The sequence below is a fragment of the Panulirus ornatus genome, chromosome 3, assembly GCF_036320965.1.
Source record: "Panulirus ornatus isolate Po-2019 chromosome 3, ASM3632096v1, whole genome shotgun sequence".
In the NCBI taxonomy this organism is placed as follows: Eukaryota; Metazoa; Arthropoda; class Malacostraca; order Decapoda; family Palinuridae; genus Panulirus; species Panulirus ornatus.
This window is the reverse complement of record NC_092226.1, coordinates 71,419,954-71,434,212: the sequence shown is the minus strand read 5'-3', so window position 1 is coordinate 71,434,212 and position 14,259 is coordinate 71,419,954. Positions and strand designations below refer to the sequence as shown.

General features: G+C 43.7%; 1 protein-coding gene across 3 annotated transcripts in view; it reads right to left on the bottom strand.

Moving 5' to 3' along the window:
• The window catches only part of LOC139763300 (uncharacterized), a 46,472-nt gene that overhangs the window by 25,021 nt on the left and 7,192 nt on the right, over positions 1-14,259 (bottom strand). For all 3 annotated transcript variants that reach the window (XM_071689303.1, XM_071689314.1, XM_071689292.1), the window contains exon 3: positions 9,476-9,862. The gene's annotated coding sequence lies outside the window, so the exon portion shown is untranslated. The remainder of the gene's footprint in view (positions 1-9,475; positions 9,863-14,259) is intronic.

Below are 14,259 nucleotides of genomic sequence, written 5' to 3'. Positions count from 1 at the left end.
TGATAGGGAGAAATACTGCCCACCGTTGCTCAAGAAAATTCCTGGAAATGTAACCTCGCTGGCACCACCTCACTTGTTAGAAAGTGGACAGTTTTCCGTTGTCTCCTGTTACTCATAGCCGTTCACGGTCATGATTTAAAAGAGAGAGCGGACCGTGTCTTGTGCCTCCTCTCTTACCCTTGGCATGTCTTCTTGGGTCTTCGCTGTGGACGCGCGTCTCCTAACATGGCCACAAGTGTACAATAAAAAGACATCTGAAAGTCGACAGGAATAGTAGGTCAACAGACAGCTAGTCATGACGGTACGGGCGACGAGGATGATAACAAGACCCATTAAGGGGTCAGGTCTGGGAACACATCCACCACTTGTCTCTTCGTCTGTGACCATCATAAACACATCTCAGAGAAACTAGAGAAGCTTTTGAGATTTTCTGAGGCATTCCAAAACCCATATCAAGAAATTGACGAGACTCGAAGAACGTAGGTTCAAAATTCAGGGTAGAAAAAAAAAGGTTGTCCAAACCTTAAGTGGATCTCCATCGTAAAATTGCTATACTGTTGATAAATAATCAACTTAAGGAAAAAAAATCTCGATAAATTAGGGCTGAAAGTAACTCCATTTTACAGCAAAGCTTGTGTGTGTGTGTGTTTGTGTGTGTGTGTGCTTCGTTCTTCTACCGTGGCCAAATCTAAGACCTCTAGCCTTTCCCTAGTGACTCAGCTCTCCTAATTCTAGTATCATCTTTGTTGCCCCGTATGTGGGGCCTTCTCTACTAGTTCTTAGTGCTTCTTCAGGCACGGTGACCACACCTGAGGAACATTCTAGGCTTGGCCCTAGTGTACGACCAAATCTGAATTTTGGATACTTCCATACCCATACAACCGAGTGCTCTTCTGATCTTTCCCAGCAGAGATCTTCTCCTTTACTGCTCTCTGGTAACAGGCTGAGGAGACAATGTCGACTCCTAAGTCCCTCTCAAACACGTAGTTTCGTGCAGCTTCCTTCCTGTTTTATGATGATCATACTGAGGCATTCTTTCACTGAACCCCAGCCTCATTACCCTGTATTTACCTGGGCTGAATATCGTCAACATGTACTCGACCAATTCGGGAACTTGTTTCGGTTCCTTCGTAGATGGAGGCAACTCTCTTCGCTCTTTACCCCCTCCCTTATGACCACGGCATCATCAGCAAACATATGCAGGTAAGAGTCGCAATCCTTTCGGCAAAGTCAAGGGCATAAACAAGAAAAGTATTGGTCCCGGAACGTTCCACAAGGCGTGTGTGCGAGTGTGTGGTTTGATTCAGAACTGCGTCGAATAATGTAATGTCGAAATCTGGTGAAGAACGACGCATTAATTTCTCTCACAACATCAAGCTTATAAGCTCCCTCAATAATAATAACTTCTGAATTGGTTGAATAAATTACTATGATAGAGAAAGCATCATGCTTCTCGTCTCCTTAGAAAGGTCGGTCGTCCGAGAAGGACTTTCAAATCTGCAATCCTCTGGAAAGAAGACAGTTGGGAGAAATTTTACCCGCGCTCTCCTGTGCCTTCCTAATATCTTCCATTATCACACACAGCCTCAGAGGGTGAACCTAGTGGTCTGTTACTGTTTGGTGTCCCCCTGTAATCTTATCCTGATACTCGTCTAACTTATGTTAGCAGATCTCTGAAAAATTTTCTCCACACGAAGAACAGCAAACAGTGATGTAGTTTTCTTGTTTTTGTTTTCGTATTGATGTTACGACACAACACACTGGTTCACGTTGCTCGGTTCCTCTAACAGATCAAATGTGTTTAAGATTAAGATTCATGGGATGTGATTTTGCTGTAATAACATTTGCATCACCAGGAAATCATATCAAACAAAAGAACCTCTGAGCAAAAACTCAATTAAGGTAAAACAAGTGAACAAATAAAAAGAATATGAATATATACAATAATGAATCGTAAATCATTGGACGAAATCCAGTAAGTACATGAATCAAGACGTAATAAATGAGCAGATTAAATCGAAATAAAGAATGGGCTATTTCACCAAATCACAACAAGAAATAAGAACTTCCTTCAAAAGTTTTACTAACTTCTCAGGTATAAGTTCACTTTCCTACTCGCCCTTGTCGTATGACAAGAGATGTAGACGTACCCTGTGTCACATGCCTGTTCGTGGAAGCAGGGAGATGTAGACAGGATTAGAAATCAGGCCAGGTGATATTTAAGAGCGTCCTTTAATCATATATACATATGTACGCTGATAAAAAGCTGTTCACGGTGTTTTGCTGTCGTGGAATTCGCTAGCGAGAGTGAACGTCGAAGATCGTATACCACTGTGTACTACAGTCAGTTCACGAACAGCATGTCTGAGGTTTATATGTCTGTGTGAAAGAAAGAGAACTTATCGATAAATATGGCGAAGAAGGGGAATTGACAGCGCCTGAAAAATCAGAGTTCAGGGACGTATGGACGGAGAGAGAGAGAGAGAGAGAGAGAGAGAGAGAGAGAGAGAGAGAGAGAGACCAGTCTATCAGACCTGCAGTGTGACAAGACCAGCGTTGCGCGCCTCTGGCGACGGTGTATGGGCGGAGTAGAGGAATCAAGACCCGTCACCCCGTACCTTTCCCTCCTTCAGGAAAACATCCTTGGCTCGAGTGACTTTGCGTCTTTCAAAGAACTGTTGGCTCCTGACGTCATCACACTGGTTTACAAACTTAAAAAAAAAGTTGTGATGAACTTAACCCTTGCTCTTTTCACACTCACGGTGGACAAATTTATGACAGCTAACCGCTCACTGTAGCTACCCGGGCTGTACTTTTCGAGACCTTATCTGTTAGTCTCTTGTAATCCTTCTGTGCGGTGGTGGAAGAGCTGAGGAATATAGTCTCGTGCTGGCCTAGCGCACACTACAAAGAGTCTGTTGATTATATCGTCTTCCATTTACGTGACTGTAATTCTACTATCCGTCAGCAGACAGTCTGTCTCCTGTACAGTCTTCCGCAAGGTGGGGCTCAGGTATGAGGCTGGGTACATTCCCCTCTCACACATAAATTCCTGAAGCTGGTTTCTGGCCAGGTAATACTCGTACTGAGGCCTTTCACTGCACCCTATCCTCTGTTGCTTTGTATTTACTGTGGATAAATTTCATCACGTATCAGACGAACTATGGACTTTGTCTAGGTTCCCTTGTAGGATGATGCAATCCCCCTTGTCTTTTACTTCCCTCGTGACTTTGCTACAATACGCAAACATATATAGGTCACTTACGTGGATAAAGAAGAGCAGAGGCCCAAGAATGAATTCCGCAGCACGCCACTCGTGATCCTTGCCCATTCTAAGGCTTCTCTGACACGCTTCCTTTGTTCCCTTCCTCTTAGGTGCTCTCTGTCCATCGAAGAAGTCTCCTCTTTTGCCTACCTGATGATCCAGTTGCTTTACCAGCCCCATATATGGCACAGTGTCAAATGCTCACTGACAGCCCAGATACACACGCAATCCACCCAACCTTCAATATTGTCTAAAACTCCAGTGCAATTCTAAGAGGATTGCCACGACCTCATTTCCACGAGTCTCTGCTGTCTTTCGTTTAAGGAGTTTCTCCTTTGCAAGTTATCCTTTCGCTTTCTAAATATCTTTTCTACAGCTGAACAAGCCACACTCGTCAAAGAGACTGGACAGCGGTGCAGGGCAACTTCTTAGTTTTCTTTCTTAAAGACAGGCTAGAATCATCCCTCTTCCTATCTTAAAGATAGGCTGGAATCATCCCTCTTCCTATCTTAAAGATAGGCTGGAATTATCCCTCCACCACTGTGCAGCTCTTCTTTACCGTCACGTTTCCCATGATGTATAGTTTGAATGAGTCATCTACCGGTAGCTCCTGAAAATGATGGGTTGTCTGTGTTGTCCACAGGGCCAACCTCTCTCCTCTTCCGTGTCCATCTTTTTTTTTTTTGCTATCATGTATTCCACAGAAGAGATTAAGTCCGACCTCAACTCTTTTAGTAAGTTTTGTCTCAACCACTCAGGCAATACCAGGTTTGTTTTCCCTTGTTCGATCCTTGAACTCCAGCTCTTTTCCATTCCAAGCCATTCGCATTCACCATACATTATCATAATGCCGACATTCCCATCGCTCAACATTTCTGATCTCTGTGGAGTACTGTCGGGGTTGTGCTGCCCCCGAGCTTCTTTTGATGTGTCCTGCTCTGTGTCTTGTAGCTGGGCGAAGAGAGCGTCTATCGATGCCAATATCTTTTGACTTTTAAAAGAGATAAATGAGCAGCCAAATGTGATCATTTGCAGGCCATGGAAGGGAAGACCATCAGTTACCAGAAGATGCTAACGATCCTACTGACGAAGTGCAGTAAAGACGACCGGGTCGTGAGGAGGTGTCCAGGGACCACGACCCACTAAATGAAGACGCAGAATACACCCACCCGAATCAGACAATGAAAGACGCCCCCATCACAGGTTACTGTGAACAAAGACATTAATGATGAGTTTTAAGAGAACATGGAACAATAACATCTGCACATACCATGAAGAGAACACAGCCTGTTTTCCCAACAACAAAACCTACCAAATAGACTCGGAAGGAAAAAAAAAAAAGGACCAACTACAGAACAAAGAACTACGAGGCCCACCACCAACCACCATCATGGAAGGGAATAACGAGAACAGAGAACACTCCCATCCTCAAAAGACATACCAGGAACAGGGTTCAAACAGTGCGGGACCCAGCGACTGTACTTTCGGCATCACACCTGAACTTTTGAGAATGGCAAACCAACCTCCGGGTTGAGCTTCACCAAGGCCTCCGTTCTAATTCTTCAAACCTCACTGACCTATCTGTCACTTATACCCGAGGCCCTCACCTATGTTATGCAATCCAATCTTACATTGTGACTTATGACATGCGAAGATTCTGATCCACTGTGGAGCGAAATCCCTCTTGAGAACAAACGTAATAACATACCTGAAAAAGATTTCCAAATTAATCTAATTTCAATACAGATAAGATCGGAATCTAATCTGCAAAATCTCTGATGCTTCTATCATCAAAGCCATTAGATATCTTCTCTCATGTAAGTCTGACAACCAAAATAAGTGGCGAGTGACTATGACAGCGATCGACGTAGTCTCTCGAACACTAATTTGAGCATAAATCACCAGATCTTAATACCTTTAGAATAAGTAAGGAAACGAAATACCCAAAATACCCAAGAGTATTGAAACGTGTCACTTGAAAACATTTTTATGACATCCTGGGTGGTAATGTTATGGTCTGAAGAGTAGAATACACACACACACACACACATATATATATATATACAGAGAGAGAGAGAGAGAGAGAGAGAGAGAGAGAGAGAGAGAGAGAGAGAGAGAGAGAGAGAGAGAGAGAGAGAGAGAGAGAGAGAGAATGTTTGAAACTCTGACGACGACCGTCCTTCGGTCTCTATATAACGCCCGATCTGTTCAGCTAACGCTTTAAAAGCCGACCAGCTGCGAAGATGACAACGTAGCGATGGTCCGAGGAAGACTGACGACTCTCTGAACCAGCTTTTAAAGTTCACACCACAGTTATGACCAGGGACCGACGTGCTCCTCTCTCACAGCACCTCCGAAGTCAAAACGCGACTTGACCACACAAGCACGACAGGTCTGGTCAGACCTCCCACCACAGCAGAAGAGGGACTCGAGTCTGACCTCACACCACATTACGAGAGGGACTTAATCCAACCACGGGAGAGAGTGAGAGTGACTTGAGTGAGAGAGAGAGAAAGAGAGTGAGAGCGAGTGTGAGAGGCATCAGCCCCACGAGCGACCTTGGAGGGAGAGGCGGATGGCGTGCGTCGGTACAGATACGCTGACCAGGTCTCAACGGACCCTAGTAGGTCAAGGGTCAAGTCTGCTGACGACGACGTCGTCGGCGGTGAGTGACAGTGAGGACCACCTAATGACAGTGAGTACAGGCGGGCTCAGCCGGAGACGATGAGGACCCGTGAATATCAGAGGGGGAAAGTTCTGAGCAACGGTGAATACTTCGAGAAAGAAATCACCATCTCTCTCTCCTCTCTCTCTTTCTCTATGTATCTATGTATCTATCTATGTATCTATCTATCTATCTATCTATCTATATATATATATATATATATATATATATATATATATATATATATATATATATATATATACGCAGAATTGAGTTTAACGATGCGAGGTGATGTGAACAGACTGTGTGTGTGTGTGTGTGTGTGTGTGTGTGTGTGTGTGTGTGTGTGTGTGTGTGTGTGTGTGTGTGTGTGTGAGTGAGTGTGGGTGTGTGCGGCCGGGCCCCTGGCTCGTCAGACACTGCCAGGGGAGGCCGGGTAAGGCCCATATTTAACAACTTCCAGCCGCGCGCGCCAGAATTCATCGAGAGAGTCCGAGAGCGGGAGCGGGAACAGAAACCGTTAGAGGCGCCGCGCAAACCTCGGCCACACACGCCCACCAGGTGCCCTCTACCTGACACCCTGGCCTCAACCAGGCTGCGCCCGCAGGTTTTTGCCGTTGGAAGAGAAGGGTGAGAGGAAAAAAGAAAATCAGACGAACTGAGAATTCTAATTCAGCAATACGCTCCGGAGTTGGACGACGCTCCAAAGTTTGACGACCCATCCATTATCTTGTGACTGAGCAAAGTCCTGTACTGACGAGGTGCACGTCGTTGTATAAGGTGGGGGGTCTTGACGGGGAGGAGGGAGGTTAAAAATAAGGAGGGCAGTACGTTTTGTCTTCTCGGGAGAAATGTGGAGAGGCGCCAGGCGACCCACAGATTGCTTGACCTTATGGGACACTGAACATCGGGGATGTCCTTGCACCGAGTGCTGTTAGACAAGACGACACAAGGAGCATAACGTCCAGGATGCCGAAGGTCAGGCCTTCTGCAGCGCCACCGTCAGCAGGGTGATGCGTTTACTCGACTGCACATCCAAGTGTTACACAATTTACACACACACACACAAGCGAGAACCGAGCTGTCGAACCCTGTGCCATTGTATGAGAGAATGGCTACTAGAATAGTGTCGATGGATCACATGATTCTTGAAAGCTAGACCATCAGACAACAGCAGTTTGTGTTTAGTCTACATTGTGGATGTTGCATCGTGGGCAGGAAGGGTCTTGTGGATGTTGCATCGTGGGCAGGAAGGGTCTTGTGGATGTTGCATCGTGGACAGGAAGGGCCTTGTGGATGTTGCATCGTGGGCAGGAAGGGTCTTGTGGATGTTGCATTGTGGACAGGAAGGGTCTTGTGGATGTTGCATCGTGGACAGGAAGGGCCTTGTGGATGTTGCATTGTGGACAGGAAGGGTCTTGTGGATGTTGCATCGTGGGAAGGTAGAGTCTTGTGGATGTTGCATCGTGGGCAGGAAGGGCCTTGTGGATGTTGCATCGTGGGCAGGAAGGGTCTTGTGGATGTTGCATTGTGGACAGGAAGGGTCTTGTGGATGTTGCATCGTGGACAGGAAGGGTCTTGTGGATGTTGCATCGTGGGCAGGAAGGGTCTTGTGGATGTTGCATTGTGGACAGGAAGGGTCTTGTGGATGTTGCATCGTGGACAGGAAGGGCCTTGTGGATGTTGCATTGTGGACAGGAAGGGTCTTGTGGATGTTGCATCGTGGGCAGGAAGGGTCTTGTGGATGTTGCATCGTGGACAGGAAGGGTCTTGTGGATGTTGCATCGTGGGCAGGAAGGGTCTTGTGGATGTTGCATTGTGGACAGGAAGGGTCTTGTGGATGTTGCATCGTGGGCAGGAAGGGCCTTGTGGATGTTGCATCGTGGACAGGAAGGGTCTTGTGGATGTTGCATCGTGGGCAGGAAGGGCCTTGTGGATGTTGCATCGTGGACAGGAAGGGTCTTGTGGATGTTGCATTGTGGACAGGAAGGGTCTTGTGGATGTTGCATTGTGGACAGGAAGGGTCTTGTGGATGTTGCATCGTGGGCAGGAAGGGTCTTGTGGATGTTGCATTGTGGACAGGAAGGGTCTTGTGGATGTTGCATCGTGGGCAGGAAGGGTCTTGTGGATGTTGCATCGTGGACAGGAAGGGTCTTGTGGATGTTGCATCGTGGGCAGGAAGGGTCTTGTGGATGTTGCATCGTGGGCAGGAAGGGCCTTGTGGATGTTGCATCGTGGACAGGAAGGGTCTTGTGGATGTTGCATTGTGGACAGGAAGGGTCTTGTGGATGTTGCATCGTGGACAGGAAGGGTCTTGTGGATGTTGCATCGTGGGCAGGAAGGGTCTTGTGGATGTTGCATTGTGGACAGGAAGGGTCTTGTGGATGTTGCATCGTGGACAGGAAGGGTCTTGTGGATGTTGCATCGTGGACAGGAAGGGCCTTGTGGATGTTGCATTGTGGACAGGAAGGGTCTTGTGGATGTCGCATCGTGGACAGGAAGGGTCCTGAGACCTGGTAAATATGTGCTTGTAATCTTGTGGGGATGTATAAAGGCGAATATCTCTGACCTAAAAGCAGAGCTAGGGGAAAAAACCTTAGTTCCGAAGGTAAGTAAGGGTCACTTGCATTACGGGTTTAATCCCCAGGTACTTTAATGTTGATGAATCGATTAACATATCATCGTGGGCACGAGGTGTGTGTGTGTGTGTGTGTGTGTGTGTGTGTGTGTGTGGGACGGCCTCTACTCTCACATATTAAGATGGCGACGCAATTATGAGAGCCGAGTTGCAGGAAAAGGATAGAGACCTTGATTCTATCCACTATGGAAAAGGGAGAAAAGTTGGAGGCGACTTGATCACAACCTTCAATTGTTTTAAACCAGACTGATGACGTCAAGAGTGAACAGTTCTTCGAAAGCTGTAAGAACAGATCAACTTTACACCTACAGTAGTAACTTATACTACTAAACGCATGGTAAGTGATCCCTTATACCAAATAGTTTATACACTATATAATGTGATCCCTTATATGGTGTTTACACTATATAAGTAATACTTATATCAAATAGTGTTTATACTGTATGATAATTGATCCCTGGTATCAAAGTGCTTACATTATATAAGTGATCCCTTGTATCATACACTGTTTACGACAATGATAAATAATATCTTGTATCATAGTTACAATAGTGGTACAGGATACCTGGTAACATAATGTTTCTTGTTTTTCGTAAAAAAAAAAGAACAAGTTTCGCTTTCTACAGTGATAAACATTACTCCACATATTAACAGACACATATGAGATACTTATATAAAGGAGGCTCTAGGTACGAGGTGTTTTCATAAAAATATAATGAAAAATAATGTCCTTATGAATTCATATGTATCTACCATATGCTACAGACTATGAATGAAAACTACTTTTCTTACGAATATATCTACCATGTGCTATAGATTATGAATGAAAACTAACTTTTCTTACGAATATATCTACCATGTGCTATAGAATATGAATGATTACTACTATTCTTAAGAATATATTTACCATGTGCTACTGAATATCCAATGGACGGACCATTATCTGCGTCCAGCAACAGACAGACCAAGAATCGCCCGATGAATGCAGTCACTTGATTGGTTGATGGTCTTGCCAGACGTCACCAGCAGCCTTAATTGGTACCCTGTTTTTCTTGCGTCTCGCTACTCTCGCCTGCAGACATACAATCCTGTCGAGTATTCTCGACGAATCCATCATAAAACACGTGAGTACTGTATGCTGACATTTCGGTGGGCGCCATTCGTAACTGATCCGTAAGTGGGTTTGATTCGAGTCGTTCTGCGCATGCGTAGCATATCCGGTCAAAATTCTGATTGGGCTCACCCGGCGCGACCTGTCTCTTCTAGGCGACATCAACCAGTCAACACGTCTATTCTGAAAGGCGGAAAAAAAAAGAACTTTTAGCATTAATTCCGTTCTGTAAACATACTCGTCATGTTATGCGGCTATGTCAGTGATAATCCTTCAACACTAAGATGCCATAAACCCGCATCTCTGAGAGTGTGTAACATAACATCATGTGATTGTGATTAACAACAACCCGAGACATCCAGGATACGTAGTTCACAACCTCTGCATTGTAGGTGATAACAGTGACAGCATGAATATGTGTGCCATTTTCTTTGCCATGATGATTAAAAACAGGAAATATTTCCTGTTAGAATCTATCGCTGCGTTGTTTCCAGCAGGTGTTTCTTCTATATATCTATTTTCTTATCGCCAATATTCCCTTCTAAAGAGACTTTTTATAATCTCAGATTTATAAAGTAAACATCATCCGATATAAATATACACATCTAATCATTATCTCCAAGCGTATGAGGATGTGTTCGAGTGATTTGAAAAGCAGTATATAAACAGTAAAAAACGTATCTTAATACTTTTGGAGTGAAACAATATGACAACAAATGCAAAGGATTTTGAGAAATGCCCATAGGTCTGGCCTCATACTGTCATCATTGCTTTCATGGTATCTAAACATATCTACAGCTGGCGACATTTCCCATAAATTACCATAAAGTTATATTACTTTCATATTTCGTTGGAAATAACTATAAGATGGGGTTACCATATTTACTAGGATTTGTCTCACGCTGAGCAACCCTAATGAGACTACACAAATCTAATCGTCCGTTTCGAAATCCATCGAACGTATTTGGGAAGAATCACTTTTTTTTTTTTACCGTGTGTACCATATCCACCAGATGAAAGCAAGAATTGAAGCAATTCTTACTATAAAGACAAATACGATAGCAACATCTCAAGTGTATACTTTTGAAGGCAAGCACTCTATCTACTCCACCAACCAACCCAGACCACCATCTTCGTATATTCCTATCACACACTTGAGCTAGCCTCTTGAACTACGAAAGAACAAGACAACTTTTTTTTCCTAGTCATATTATCCCTGTTGTCCATATGCCATCAGAGACCCTCAGCTACTCACACAAACTCCACAGTTACGCCGTAGTATTCTTAATATAAATGGTTCGTGTTTTGATGTCTATGATTACATCACATACAACACGTTCATCTGTACAAAAAGTATCTATATACACTCACAACCATCATATACAGCACGTTCATCCAAACATTAAGTATCTATATACACTCACAACCATCATATACAACACGTTCATCCAAACATTAAATATCTATATACACTAACAACCATCATATACAACACGTTCATCTTTACAAAACGTATCTATGCACACACACACACACACACACCCATCAAGGGTAACATATCTAATGAAAGTGTTTATGGTCTTCACTTTGAATTTCTGAAGAGGAAGCTAAAGATTAACTGAAAGGTATTGGTTATCACTTGACGTCGACAGCCTTAATAACCCCAAGCAGTTAATAACCCTTAAGCCCAATGAACTAATCTATACACCCATCATACATTTTCTCTTGAATGACAACGCGACACTTTGGAATGAACCCCTAGGACTCATTACCATCCATAATTTCCTCTTTTCCACGTCACAATCAAATATATATATTATATATATATATATATATATATATATATATATATATATATATATATATATATAGAGAGAGAGAGAGAGAGAGAGAGAGAGAGAGAGAGAGGGGAGAAAGAATACTTCCCACGTATTCCCTGCGTGTCGTAGAAGGCGACTAAAAGGGAAGGGAGCGGGGGGGCTGGAAATCCTCCACTCTCTTTTTTTTTTTTTTTTTTTTCCAAAGGAAGGAACAGAGAAGGGGGCTGGATGAGGATGTTTCCTCAGAGGCCCAGTCCTCTGTTCTTAACGCTACCTAGCTATCGCGGGAAATGGCGAATAGTATAAAATATATATATATATATATATATATATATATATATATATATATATATATATATATATATATATATATATATATATGTAACCAAGATGTGAAAAAAGGAGAGATAGGTAGTATGTTTGAGGAAAGGAACCTGGATGTTTTGGCTCTGAGTGAAACGAAGCTCAAGGGTAAAGGGGAAGAGTGGTTTGGAAATGTCTGGGGAGTGAAGTCAGGGGTTAGTGAGAGGACAAGAGCAAGGGAAGGAGTAGCAATACTCCTGAAACAGGAGTTGTGGGAGTATGTGATAGAATGTAAGAAAGTAAATTCTCGATTAATATGGGTAAAATTGAAAGTTGATGGAGAGAGGTGGGTGATTATTGGTGCATATGCACCTGGGCATGAGAAGAAAGATCATGAGAGGCAAGTGTTTTGGGAGCAGCTAAATGAGTGTGTTAGCGGTTTTGATGCACGAGACCGGGTTATAGTGATGGGTGATTTGAATGCAAAGGTGAGTAATGTGGCAGTTGAGGGAATAATTGGTATGCATGGGGTGTTCAGTGTTGTAAATGGAAATGGTGAAGAGCTTGTAGATTTATGTGCTGAAAAAGGACTGATGATTGGGAATACCTGGTTTAAAAAGCGAGATATACATAAGTATACTTATGTAAGTAGGAGAGATGGCCAGAGAGCGTTATTGGATTACGTGTTAATTGACAGGCGTGCGAAAGAGAGACTTTTGGATGTTAATGTGCTGAGAGGTGCAACTGGAGGGATGTCTGATCATTATCTTGTGGAGGCTAAGGTGAAGATTAGTATGGGTTTTCAGAAAAGAGGAGTGAATGTTGGGGTGAAGAAGGTGGTGAGAGTAAGTGAGCTTGGGAAGGAGACCTGTGTGGGGAAGTACCAGGAGAGACTGTGTACAGAATGGAAAAAGGTGAGAACAATGGAAGTAAGGGGAGTCGGGGAGGAATGGGATGTATTTAGGGAATCAGTGATGGATTGCGCAAAAGATGCTTGTGGCATGAGAAGAGTGGGAGGTGGGCTGTTTAGAAAGGGTAGTGAGTGGTGGGATGAAGAAGTAAGAGTATTAGTGAAAGAGAAGAGAGAGGCATTTGGACGATTTTTGCAGGGAAAAAATGCAATTGAGTGGGAGAAGTATAAAAGAAAGAGACAGGAGGTCAAGAGAAAGGTGCAAGAGGTGAAAAAAAGGGCAAATGAGAGTTGGGGTGAGAGACTATCAGTAAATTTTAGGGAGAATAAAAAGATGTTCTGGAAGGAGGTAAATAGGGTGCGTAAGACAAGGGAGCAAATGGGAACTTCAGTGAAGGGCGTAAGTGGGGAGGTGATAACAAGTAGCGGTGATGTGAGAAGGAGATGGAATGAGTATTTTGAAGGTTTGTTGAATGTGTCTGATGACAGAGTGGCAGATATAGGGTGTTTTGGTCGAGGTGGTGTGCAAAGTGAGAGGGTTAGGGAAAATGATTTGATAAACAGAGAAGAGGTAGTAAAAGCTTTGCGGAAGATGAAAGCCGGCAAGGCAGCAGGTTTGGATGGTATTGCAGTGGAATTTATTAAGAAAGGGGGTGACTGTATTGTTGACTGGTTGGTAAGGTTATTTAATGTATGTATGACTCATGGTGAGGTGCCTGAGGATTGGCGGAATGCGTGCATAGTGCCATTGTACAAAGGCAAAGGGGATAAGAGTGAGTGCTCAAATTACAGAGGTATAAGTTTGTTGAGTATTCCTGGTAAATTATATGGGAGGGTATTGATTGAGAGGGTGAAGGCATGTACAGAGCATCAGATTGGGGAAGAGCAGTGCGGTTTCAGAAGTGGTAGAGGATGTGTGGATCAGGTGTTTGCTTTGAAGAATGTATGTGAGAAATACTTAGAAAAGCAAATGGATTTGTATGTAGCATTTATGGATCTGGAGAAGGCATATGATAGAGTTGATAGAGATGCTCTGTGGAAGGTATTAAGAATATATGGTGTGGGAGGCAAGTTGTTAGAAGCAGTGAAAAGTTTTTATCGAGGATGTAAGGCATGTGTACGTGTAGGAAGAGAGGAAAGTGATTGGTTCTCAGTGAATGTAGGTTTGCGGCAGGGGTGTGTGATGTCTCCATGGTTGTTTAATTTGTTTATGGATGGGGTTGTAAAGGAGGTAAATGCAAGAGTCCTGGAAAGAGGGGCAAGTATGAAGTCTGTTGGGGATGAGAGAGCTTGGGAAGTGAGTCAATTGTTGTTCGCTGATGATACAGCGCTGGTGGCTGATTCATGTGAGAAACTGCAGAAGCTGGTGACTGAGTTTGGTAAAGTGTGTGGAAGAAGAAAGTTGAGAGTAAATGTGAATAAGAGCAAGGTTATTAGGTACAGTAGGGGTGAGGGTCAAGTCAATTGGGAGGTGAGTTTGAATGGAGAAAAACTGGAGGAAGTGAAGTGTTTTAGATATCTGGGAGTGGATCTGTCAGCGGATGGAA